Raw genomic sequence first — 11,230 nt, 5'->3', positions numbered from 1 at the left:
ATATTAACTGTGCTTGCAGGTAAAAAACAACAACAACAAAAAAAAAAAATTCAAAGTTTAAATTAAAATGTGCTTTTAAAAATTTATCAAAAATGGCTCTGTTCTTGAAAAGTAAAAAAAAAAGAACTGCTGTACTTAAATGTAAAGTATTAACATGTAGTAACTTATTCATCAAAACCTGGAAATGTTTTTGATAAATTTTGAAATATATGTTGCATGTACATATACATATTTGTATACCTTTGAAATCTAAGCATTAACTTGTATTTTAATACTATTTGGAATTACATATTTAAATAAGAAATTAGATCTGCTTATTGAGGGTCATTTAGAGTATGTGTGTAAGAAAAGTGAGTGATTAATTGTATAAATACACTGCTTGACCAACTCATATGTGCACCATTTCCATGATTTGGTGCAAATAAGACTACTTTAAGTGAACTGTAAAGTTTGCGTTAACCGCACACCAACTACTGTTTTCAGGCAGACACTGATATGGTTTGTGGTTCCTCCTGTGCACACAGAAACTAACTTTAATTATATTCCACCTCTAAGCTTCAAGCATGGCAAAATTGCATGAGTCTATCTTCTGTGTCCCACACCATTTGAATCACATGTGAATTAATAAGCCTAAATCTGAGGTAATTAATTAAATCAAAAGCCACTCTGCTTTACAAAACAAATAACTTTATATTTCGAAAACACACATTATTTTACACAACTACAAACACATTTAACACATTTGTAATCATTTTTTTCCCAATGATGCATCATGGGGAGTAACTGAAATGCCAACACAACAGCACAGAGGTGCATTTCCCAAACAACAACATAACTCTAGGCGGAACTATCATAGTACAATGCATCGTTTGGGAAAAGAACGATATAGTGACGAGTGTTTCCCAAAACTACCTGCTCTTTTACAGATCCATCATTTGAACTACATTAGTTGTAAAGTAAAATGTCCATAATGATGCTCGAAATGGGATAGAGTAACAACTACTTTCAAGAAAATCCCCATAACTTTTTCTTTGTGAAAATTATTGCTTTACATGCACACGCATTTTTAAAAAAAATCCAATATTAGTTTTGGAAAAAAACATGCACTCGTTTTCCATATTAAATGAAATATATACAAATGGCACATATACGGCCTATGTTTCCTTTATGAATATTATTGAGAATATTCCATATTCTATTCTAAAACATAAAATCACTTACAATACTCTAACTCATATTCTAATGTTATATATAAATTGTCACATTAATAATTTTAATTAGGCTATTTATTAAGAAATAAAATAAAAAAACAATATCCTACTTAATAATAATTAAATATATATATATATATATATATATATATATATATATATATATATATATATATATATATATATATATATATATATATATATATATATATATATGTATGTATATATAGTTGAAGTCCGAATTATTAGCCAAATTAATATTATTATTTTTTATATTTCCCAGATGAGGTTTAACAGAGCAAGGAAATTTTCACAGTATGTCTGATATTATTTTTTTCTCCTGGAGAAAGTCTTATTTGTTTTATTTCTGCTAGAATAAAAGCAGTTTAAATTTTTTTAAAAACCATTTTAAGGTCAAAATTGTTAGCCTCTTTAAGCTATTTTTTTCGTCTACAGAACAAACCATCATTATACAATAACTTGCCTAATTATATATATATATATATATATACAGTTTTTTTAATGTTTAAATGTTGGAACGTTCTATTCACCTTATTCTCCGCGTAACAAGTGGGTGCAGCCATTTGAATTATTTTGGCTCAAGACTTCCGGTCTCATTGACTTCCATTCGATTTTAGACGTTAAAAACAGCTCGTTTTGCTGTTTGGTGTTGCAAATTGATATTTTCTTATTATATCGTTCTACTTTGTCTGTATTGTCATGCAAACACTTGTTTGTAGAATAAGTATTTTGATAATTTTCTGCCGTTTATTATTCCTAGTCATTTCTCCCATAGGCAGCTGAATTGGACGTTCTAAAACAATTGCAAAAATCGAGCGCACTTCCGCATTGAAGAATAAGGTCAATATGAATAGGGCTTACGGGGGATAACCTGGAATAGAACACAACCATGAACTATGATTCTAACTAAAGCTCATCCATCCATCCATGTTTTTTTATTCATCCATCCATCCATCCATAAATCTTTTTTCCATCCGTCCATGTGATCTTGACTTTGATTGAAAAAATCTTAGGTTTCACAGCAGCAATGTTTGTTTTCGTGAAGGCATTTGCTGCTTCTCTGAGGCTTCTGTGGGCGTCCTTTAACAGGATAACCTGGCCGATATAAATAACTTTTTAACAGGGACATGGTTTGGTATAGCATTGAGAATAATTATTAAAACTTAATGATATCATATTAAAAAGTAGTGTAATTTAAATGTAATTGAAAGCACAATGTTGGGTCAAATATGGACAGACACATTCCTTAGATTAAAACTGTTGTTTAAATTGAATTAAAAACCCAAAGATATTCCATATTTGCAGTCTTAGATATTTAATCAGATGTTTGTTTTTGTTTATTTTTTCAAATATAGATTTAGAATTAGATTTTTATCTATAATTTAGCATTTTAGTTTGGCCTCGGGTAGCTTGCTGGGATCAGGGACCCCTTAGGTGGAGGGCAAGGAGCCCTCTGGGGCCTAGACTGCAAGTCCGGGGAGAGAGGTTGGCCCCAGGGTAGCTTGCTGGGGTCAGGGACCCCTTAGGTGGAAGTCAAGGGCGCCCTCTGGGGCCCAGACTACAAGTCTAGAAGGAGAGGTTGGGCCCTGGGTAGCTTGCTGGGGTCAGGGAACCTTTAGGTGGAGGGCAAGGGGGCCCTCTGGGGCCAAGACTGCAAATCCAGGGAGAGAGGTTGGCCCCAGGGTAGCTTGCTGGGGTCAGGAACCCCTTAATTGGAGGGCAAGGGGCCCCCTGGGGCCCAGACTGCAAGTCCATGGAGAGAGGTTGGCCCCTGGGTAGCTTGCTGGTGTCAGGCACCCCAAAACTGGAGGGCAAGGGGCCCTCTGTGGCCCAGACTGCATATCCAGGGAGAGAGGTTAGCCCCAGGGTAGCTTGCTGGGGTCAGGAACCCCATAATTGGAGGGCAAGGGGCCCCCTGGGGCCCAGACTGCAAGTCCATGGAGAGAGGTTGGCCCCTGGGTAGCCTGCTGAGGTCAGGGATCCCTTCGGAAGAAAGCAAGGGGGCCCTCTGGGGCCCAGACTGCAAGTCCACAGAAAGAGGTTGGCACCTGGGTAGCTTGCTGGGGTCAGGGACCCCGTAGGTGCAGAGCAAGAGGGCCCTCTGGGGCCCTGACTGAAAGTCCAAGGAGAGAGGTTGGCCCCAGTATAGCTTGCTGGCGTCAGGGACCCCTTATGTGGAGGGCAAGGGGCCCTCTGGGGCCCAGACTGCAAGTCCAGGGAGAGAGGTTGGTCTCTGGGTAGCTTGCTGGGGTCAGGGACCCCTTAGGTGGAGGGCAAGGGGACCCTCTGGGGCCCAGACTGCAAGACAAGTGAGAGAGGTTGGCCCCAGGGTAGCTTGCTGGGGTCAGGGACCCTTATGTGAAGGGCAAGTGGCCATAAGGAGCCCTGACTGCGTGTCCAGGGAGAGAGGTTGGCCCCTGGGTAGCTTGTTGTGGTCAGGGACCCCTTATGTGGAAGGGAAGGGGCCCTCTGGGGTCCACACTGCAAGTCCAGGGAGAGAGGTTGGCCCCAGGGCAGCTTGCTGGGGTCAGGGACCCCTTAGCTGGAGGGCAAGGGAGCCCTCAGAGCCCAGACTGCAAGTCCAGGGAGAGAGATTGGCCTCTGGGTAACTTGATGGGGTCAGGGACCCCTTAGGTGGAGGGCAAGGAGGCCTCTGCGGCCCAGACCGCTAGTCTGGGGAGAGAGGTAGGCCCCTGAGTCGCTTGCTGGGATCAGGGACCCCTTAGGTGGAGGGCAATGGGTCCTGTAGGGCCCAGGCCGCTAGTCCAGGGAGAGAGGTAGGCCCCTGGGTAGCTTGCTGGGGTCAGGGACTCCTTAGTTGGAGGTCAAGGGCGCCCTCTGGGGCCCAGACTGCAAGTCCAGGGAGAGAGATTGGCCTCTGGGTAACTTGATGGGGTCAGGGACCCCTTAGGTGGAGGGCAAGGAGCCCTCTGGGGCCCAGACTGCAAGTCCAGGGAGAGAAATTGACCCCTGGGTAGCTCACTGGTGTCAGGGACCCCTTAGGTGGAGGGCAAGGGCGCCCTCTGGGGCCCAGACTGCAAGTCTAGGGGGAGAGGTTGGGCCCTGGGTAGCTTGCTGGGGTCAGGGACCCCTTAGGTTGAGGGCAAAGGGGTCCTCTGGGGTCCACACTGCAAGTCCAGGGAGAGAGGTTGGCCCCAGGGCAGCTTGCTGGGGTCAGGGACCCCTTAGCTGGAGGGCAAGGGAGCCCTCAGAGCCCAGACTGCAAGTCCAGGAAGAGAGATTGGCCTCTGGGTAACTTGATGGGGTCAGGGACCCCTTAGGTGGAGGGCAAGGAGGCCTCTGGGGCCCAGACCGCTAGTCTGGGGAGAGAGGTAGGCCCCTGAGTCGCTTGCTGGGATCAGGGACCCCTTAGGTGGAGGGCAATGGGTCCTGTAGGGCCCAGGCCGCTAGTCCAGGGAGAGAGGTAGGCCCCTGGGTAGCTTGCTGGGGTCAGGGACTCCTTAGTTGGAGGTCAAGGGGGCCCTCTGGGGCCCAGACTGCAGGTCCAGGGAGAGAGATTGGCCTCTGGGTAACTTGATGGGGTCAGGGACCCCTTAGGTGGAGGGCAAGGAGCCCTCTGGGGCCCAGACTGCAAGTCCAGGGAGAGAAATTGACCCCTGGGTAGCTCACTGGTGTCAGGGACCCCTTAGGTGGAGGGCAAGGGCGCCCTCTGGGGCCCAGACTGCAAGTCCAGGGGGAGAGGTTGGGCCCTGGGTAGCTTGCTGGGGTCAGGGACCCCTTAGGTTGAGGGCAAAGGGGTCCTCTGGTGCCCAGACTGCAAGTCTAGGGAGAAAGGTTGGCCCAAGGGTAGCTTGCTGGGGTCAGAGACCCCTTAAGTTGAAGGCAAGGGCGCCCTCTCAGGACAAGACTGCAAGTCCAGGGAGAAAGGTTGGGCCCCGGGTAGCTTGCTGGGTTCAGGGACCCCTAAGGTAGAGGGCAAGGGGGCCGCTGGGACCCAGACTACAAGTCCAGGGAGGAAGGTAGGCCCCTGCGTAGCTAGCTGGGATCAGGGACCCCTTTTGTGGAGGGCAAGGGTCCCCTCTAGGGCCCAGACTGCAAGACCGGGGAGAGAGGTTGGCTCCTGGGTAGGATGCTAGGGTCAGGGACCCTTTAGGTGGACATCAAGGGTGCCCTCTAGGGCCCAAACTGCAAGTGCTGGGAGAGAGAGGTTAAATACTGGCTAGCTTGCTTGGGTCAAGGACCTCTTAGGTGGAGGACAAGGGGGCCTGTGGGGCCCAGACTGCAAGTACAGGGAGAGCTGTAGACCCCTGTGTAGCTTGCTGGGGTCAGGGACCCCTTGAGTGGAGGGCAAGGGGGCCCTCTAGGGCCCAGATTGCAAGTCCAGGGAGAGAGGTTAGCCCCTGGGAGCTTGCTGGGGTCAGGGACCTCGTATGTGGAGGGCAAGGGGCCTCTGGGGCCAAGACAGCTGGCCCAGGGATAGAGGTAGGCCCCTGGGTAGCTAACTTGTGTCAGGGACCCTTAGGTGAAGATAGCTGGTCCAAGGAGAGAGGTAGGCCCCTGGGTGCTTGGTGGGGTCAGAGAACCCTTAGGTGGAGGGCAAAGGGGCCTCTGGGGCCCAGACCGCTAGTCCAGAATTAGAGATAGGCCCCTGGGTAGCTTGCTGGGGTCAGGGACCCCTTAGGTGGAGGACAAGGGGGCCTCTGGGACCCAGACCGCTAGTCCAGGGATAGAGGTAGGCCACTGGGTAGCTAGCTGGGGTCAGGGACCCTCTATGTGGAGGGCAAGGGGGCCCTCTAGGGCCCAGACTGCAAGTCCAGGGAGAGCGGTAGGCCCCTGGGTAGCTTGCTGGGGTTTAGGGACCAATTAAGTGGAGGGCAAGGGGGCCCTCTAGGGCCCAGACTGCAAGTCCAGGGAGAGAGGTTAGCCCCTGGGAGCTTGCTGGGGTCAGGGACCCCTTAGGTGGAGGGCAAGGGGGCCTTTGGGGCCCAGAACGCTAGTCCAGGGATAGAGGTAGGCCCCTGGGTAGCTTGCTGGGGTCAGGGAGCCCTTAGGTGGAGGGCAAGGAGGCCTCTGGGGCCCAGACCGCTAGTCTGGGGAGAGAGGTAGGCCCCTGAGTCGCTTGCTGGGATCAGGGACCCCTTAGGTGGAGGGCAATGGGTCCTGTAGGGCCCAGACCGCTAGTCCAGGGAGAGAGGTAGGGCCCTGGGTAGCTTGCTGGGGTCAGGGACTCCTTAGTTGGAGGTCAAGGGCGCCCTCTGGGGCCCAAACTGCATGTCCAGGGAGAGAGGTTGGCCCCTGGGTAGCTTGCTGGGATCAGGGAATCCTTAGGTGGAGGGCAAGGGGGTCTCTGGGGCCCAGACCACTAGTCCAGTGATAGAGGTAGGCCCCTGGGTAGCTTGCTGGGGTCAGGGTCCCTATAGGTGGAGGGCAAGGAGGCCTCTGTGGCCCAAACTGAAAGTCCAGGAAGAGCGGTAGGCCCCTGGGTAGCTTGCTGGGGTTTAGGGACCAATTAAGTGGAGGGCAAGGGGGTCTCTATGGCCCAGACTGCAAGTCCATGAAAAGAGGTTAGCCCCTGGGAGCTTGCTGGGGTCAGGGATCCCTTAGGTGGAGGAAAAGGGGGCCTCTGGAGCCCATACAGCTGTCCCAGGGAGAGAGGTAGGCCCCTGGGTAGCTAGCTGGGGTCAGGGAATCCTTACGTGGAGGGCAAGGGGGCCTTTGGGGCCCAGAAAGCTAGTCCAGGGATAGAGGTAGGCCCCTGGGTAGCTTGCTGGGGTCAGGGACCCCTTAGGTGGAGGGCAAGGTGGCCTCTGGGGCCCAGACCGCTAGTCTGGTGAGAGAGGTAGGCCCCTGAGTCGCTTGCTGGGATCAGGGACCCCTTAGGTGGAGGGCAATGGGTCCTGTAGGGCCCAGACCGCTAGTCCAGGGAGAGAGGTAGGCCCCTGGGTAGCTTGCTGGGGTCAGGGACTCCTTAGTTGGAGGTCAAGGGCGCCCTCTGGGGCCCAAACTGCATGTCCAGGGAGAGAGGTTGGCCCCTGGGTAGCTTGCTGGGATCAGGGAATCCTTAGGTGGAGGGCAAGGGGGTCTCTGGGGCCCAGACCGCTAGTCCAGTGATAGAGGTAGGCCCCTGGGTAGCTTGCTGGGGTCAGGGTCCCTATAGGTGGAGGGCAAGGAGGCCTCTGTGGCCCAAACTGCAAGTCCAGGGAGAGAGATTGGCCCCTGGGTAGCTTGCTAGGGTCAGGCACCCCTTAGGTGGTGGGCAATTGGGCCGCTGGGGCCCAGACTGCAAGTCCAGTGAGAGAGGTTGGCCCCAGGGTAACTTGCTGGGGTCAGGGACCCCTTAGCTGGTGGACAAGGAGGCCTCTGTGGCCCAAACTGAAAGTCCAGGAAGAGCGGTAGGCCCCTGGGTAGATTGCTAGGGTCAGGGCCCCCTTAGGTGGAGGTCAAGGGCGCCCTCTGGGGCCCAAACTGCAAGTGCTGGGAGAGAGGTAAACCACTGGCTAGCTTGCTGGGGTCAGGGACCCCTTAAGTGGAGGGCAAGGGCGCCCTCTAGGGCCCAGACTGCAAGTCCAGGGAGGGAGGTTAGCCCCTGGGAGCTTGCTGGGGTAAGGGACCCCTCAGGTGGAGAGCAAGGGCACCGTCTAGGGCCCAGACTGCAAGTCCAGGGAGGGAGGTTAGCCCCTGGGAGCTTGCTGGGGTAAGGGACCCCTCAGGTGGAGGGCAAGGGGGCCTCTGGGGCCCAGACAGCTGGCCCAGTTAGAGAGGTAGGCCCCTGGGTAGCTTGCTGGGAGAGTGGCTGGCCCCTGGGGCAAACTGCTGGGGTCAGAGACCCTGCAGCGGAAGGGCAAGGGGCCCTCAAGAGCCAAACTGTCACCCAGGGACAGTGGCTGTCTACTGGGGTAGCCTGCCTGGGTCACAGACCCTGCAGCTCGAGGGCAAGGGGCCCTCTAGTGCCCAAAAATGCAACCCAGGGAGAGTGGCTTGCCCCTGGGGTAGCCCGCTGAGGTTACAGAACCTGCAGCTGGAAGGCAAGCAGCCCTCAAGAGCCCAAACTACAACCCAGAGAGCGTGGCTGGACCTGTAGCAATCTGCTAGGATCAGAGACCCTGCAGCACAAGGGCAAGGGGCCCGCAAGAGCCCAAACTGCCACCAGGGACAGTGGCTGGTCCCTGGGGCAGCCTTCTGGGGTCACAGACCCTGCAGCTGGAAGGCAAGGGGCCCTCAAGAGCCCAAACTGTCACCCAGGAACAGTGGCTGGCCCCTGGGGCAGCCTGCCTAGGTCACAGACCCTGCAGCTGGAAGGCAAGGGGCCCTCATAAGCTCAAACTGCCACGCAGGGAGAGTGGCTGGCCCCTGGGGCAGCCTGCCTGGGTCAAAGACACTGCAGCTGGAGGGCAAGGGGCCCTCAAGAGCCCAAACTGCAACCCAGGAAGAGTGGCAGGCCCCTGGGTCAACCTGCTTGTTTCAGAAAGCCTGCAGCTGAGGCCTGCTTGCCAATCAGCTGCAGGGTCTCTGACCCCAGCAGATTGCCCCAGGGTGCAGCCACTCTCCCTGGGTGGCAGTTTGGGCTCTTGAGGGGCCCTTGCCTTCCAGCTGCAGGGTCTGTGACCAAAACGGGCTACCCCAGGGGCCAGCCACACTCCCTGGGTGGCAGTTTGGGCTCTTGAGGGGCCCTTGCCTTTCAGCTGCAGGTTCTGTGACCCAAGCAGGTTGCCCCAGGGTCCAGCCACTTTCCCTGGGTTGTAATTTGGGCTCTTGAGGGCCCCTTGCCTCCCAGCTGCAGGGTATGTAACCCCAGCGGGCTGCCCCAGGGGCCAGCCACTCTCCCTGGGTTGCATTTTTGGGCTCTTGAGGGCCATTTACTCTCCAGCTGCAGGGTCTGTGACCTAGGCAGGCTGCCCCAGGGTCCAGCAACTCTCCCTGGGATGCATTTTCTTGCTCTTGAGGGCCCCTTGCTCTCCAGCTGCAGGGTTTCTGACCCCAGCAGGCTACCACAGGGGCCAGCCACTGTCCCTGGGTGTCAGGTTGGGCTCTTGAGGGCCCCTTGCCCTGCAGCTGCAGATTCTCTGACCCCAGCGGGCTACCCCAGGGGCCTGCCACACTTCCTGGGTGAAAGTTTGGGCTCTTGAGGGCCCCCTGCCTTCCAGCTGCAGGGTCTGTGACCCCAGCAGGCTACCCCAGGGGCCTGCCACTGTCCCTGGGTGGTAGTTTGGGCTCTTGAGGGCCACTTGCCCTTCAGCTGCAGGGTCTCTGACCCTAGCAGGTTGCCCCAGGGTCCAGCCACTCTCCCTGGGTTGTAATTTGGGCTCTTGAGGATAACTTGCCTTCAAGCTGCAGGGTATGTAACCCCAGCGGGCTGCCCCAGGGGCCAGCCACTCTCTCTGTTGCATTTTTGGGCTCTTAAGGGCCCCTTGCTCTCCAGCTGGAGGGTCGGTTTGGGCTCTTGAGGGCCCCTTGTGTTCCAGCTGAAGGGTCTGTGAACCCAGCAGGCTACCCCAGTGGCCAGCCACTCTCCCTGGGTTGCAGTTTGGGCTCTCGAGGGCCCCTTGATCTTCAGCTTCAGGGTTTCTGACCCCAACAGGTTGCCCCAGGGGCCTGCCACTCTCGCTGGGTTGCGTTTTTTGGCTCTTGAGGGCCCCTTGCTCTTCAGCTGCAGGGTCTGTGACCCCAGCAGGCTGCAATAATGGGCAGCCACTTTCATGGGTGGCAGTTTGGGCTCTTGAGGGCCCCTTGCCTTCCAGCTGCATTGTCTGTGACCCCAGCGGCGTACACCAGGGGCCAGCCACTTTCCCTTGGTGGCAGTTTGGGCTCTTGAGGGCCCTTTAAATTACATCTGCTGGGTCCCACCGGGCTGACCCCACCGGGCTACCCCAGGGGCCAGCCACACTACCTGGAAGGTAGTTTGGGCTCTTGAGGGCCCATTGCCCTTCAGCTGCAGGGTCTTTGACCTCAGCAGGTTGCCCCTGGGCCTGCCACTTTCCCTGGGTTAAAGTTTGGGCTCTTGAGGGCCCTTGCCTTCCAGCTGCAGGGTCTGCGACCCAGGCAGGCTACCCCGGGGGCCAGCCACTGTCCCTGGGTGACTGTTTGGGCTCTTGTGGGCCCCTTGCTCTTCAGCTGCAGGTTCTGTTACCCCAGCAGGCCACCCCATGGGCCAGCCACTGTCCCTATGTGTCAGTTCGGGCTCTTGAGGGGCCCTTTCCTTCCAGACGCAGGATCTTTAACCCCAGCAGGTTGCCCCAGGGGCAAGCCACTCTCCCTGGGTTACATTTTTGGGCTTTTGAGGGCACCTTGCCAATCAGCTGCAGGGTCTCTGAAACCAGCAGGTTGCCCCGGGGTCCAGCCACTCTCCCTGGGTTGCAGTTTGGGCTCTTCAGGGCCCCTTGCCTTCCAGCTGCATTGTCTGTGACCCCAGCAGGCCACCCCATGGGCCAGCCACTGTGCCTGGGTGTCAGTTCGGGCTCTTGAGGGGCCCTTGCCTTCCAGACGCAGGATCTTTTACCCCAGCGGGCTGCCCCAGGGGCAAGCCACTCTCCCTGGGTTACATTTTTGGGCTTTTGAGGGCACCTTGCCAATCAGCTGCAGGGTCTCTGAAACCAGCAGGTTGCCCCGAGGTCCAGCCACTCTCCCTGGGTGACTGTTTGGGCTCTTGAGGGCCCCTTGCCCTTCAACTGCAGGTTCTGTGACCCCAACAGGCTTCCCCAGAGGCCAGCCACTGTCCCTGGGTGTCAGTTTGGGCTGTTGAGGTGCCCTTGCCTTCCAGCTGCAGGGTCTGTGACCCCAGCAGGTTGCCCAGGGGTCCAGCCACTCTCCCTGGGTTGCAGTTTGGGCTCTTCAGGGCCCCTTGCCCTTCAGCTGCAGGGTCTCTGAGCCCCGCAGGTTGCCCCAGGGTCCAGCCACTCTCCCTGGGTTGCAGTTTGAGCTCTTGAGGGGCAATTGCCTTCCAGCTGCAGGGTCTTTGACCCCAACGAGCTACCCCAGGGGCCAGCCACACTACCTGGGTGGCAGTTTGGGCTCTTGAGGGGCCCTTGCCTTCCAGCTGC

Source organism: Danio aesculapii, chromosome 2, assembly GCF_903798145.1.
Source record: "Danio aesculapii chromosome 2, fDanAes4.1, whole genome shotgun sequence".
Classification (NCBI taxonomy): domain Eukaryota; kingdom Metazoa; phylum Chordata; class Actinopteri; order Cypriniformes; family Danionidae; genus Danio; species Danio aesculapii.
Note: the sequence above shows the minus strand (reverse complement) of the source record.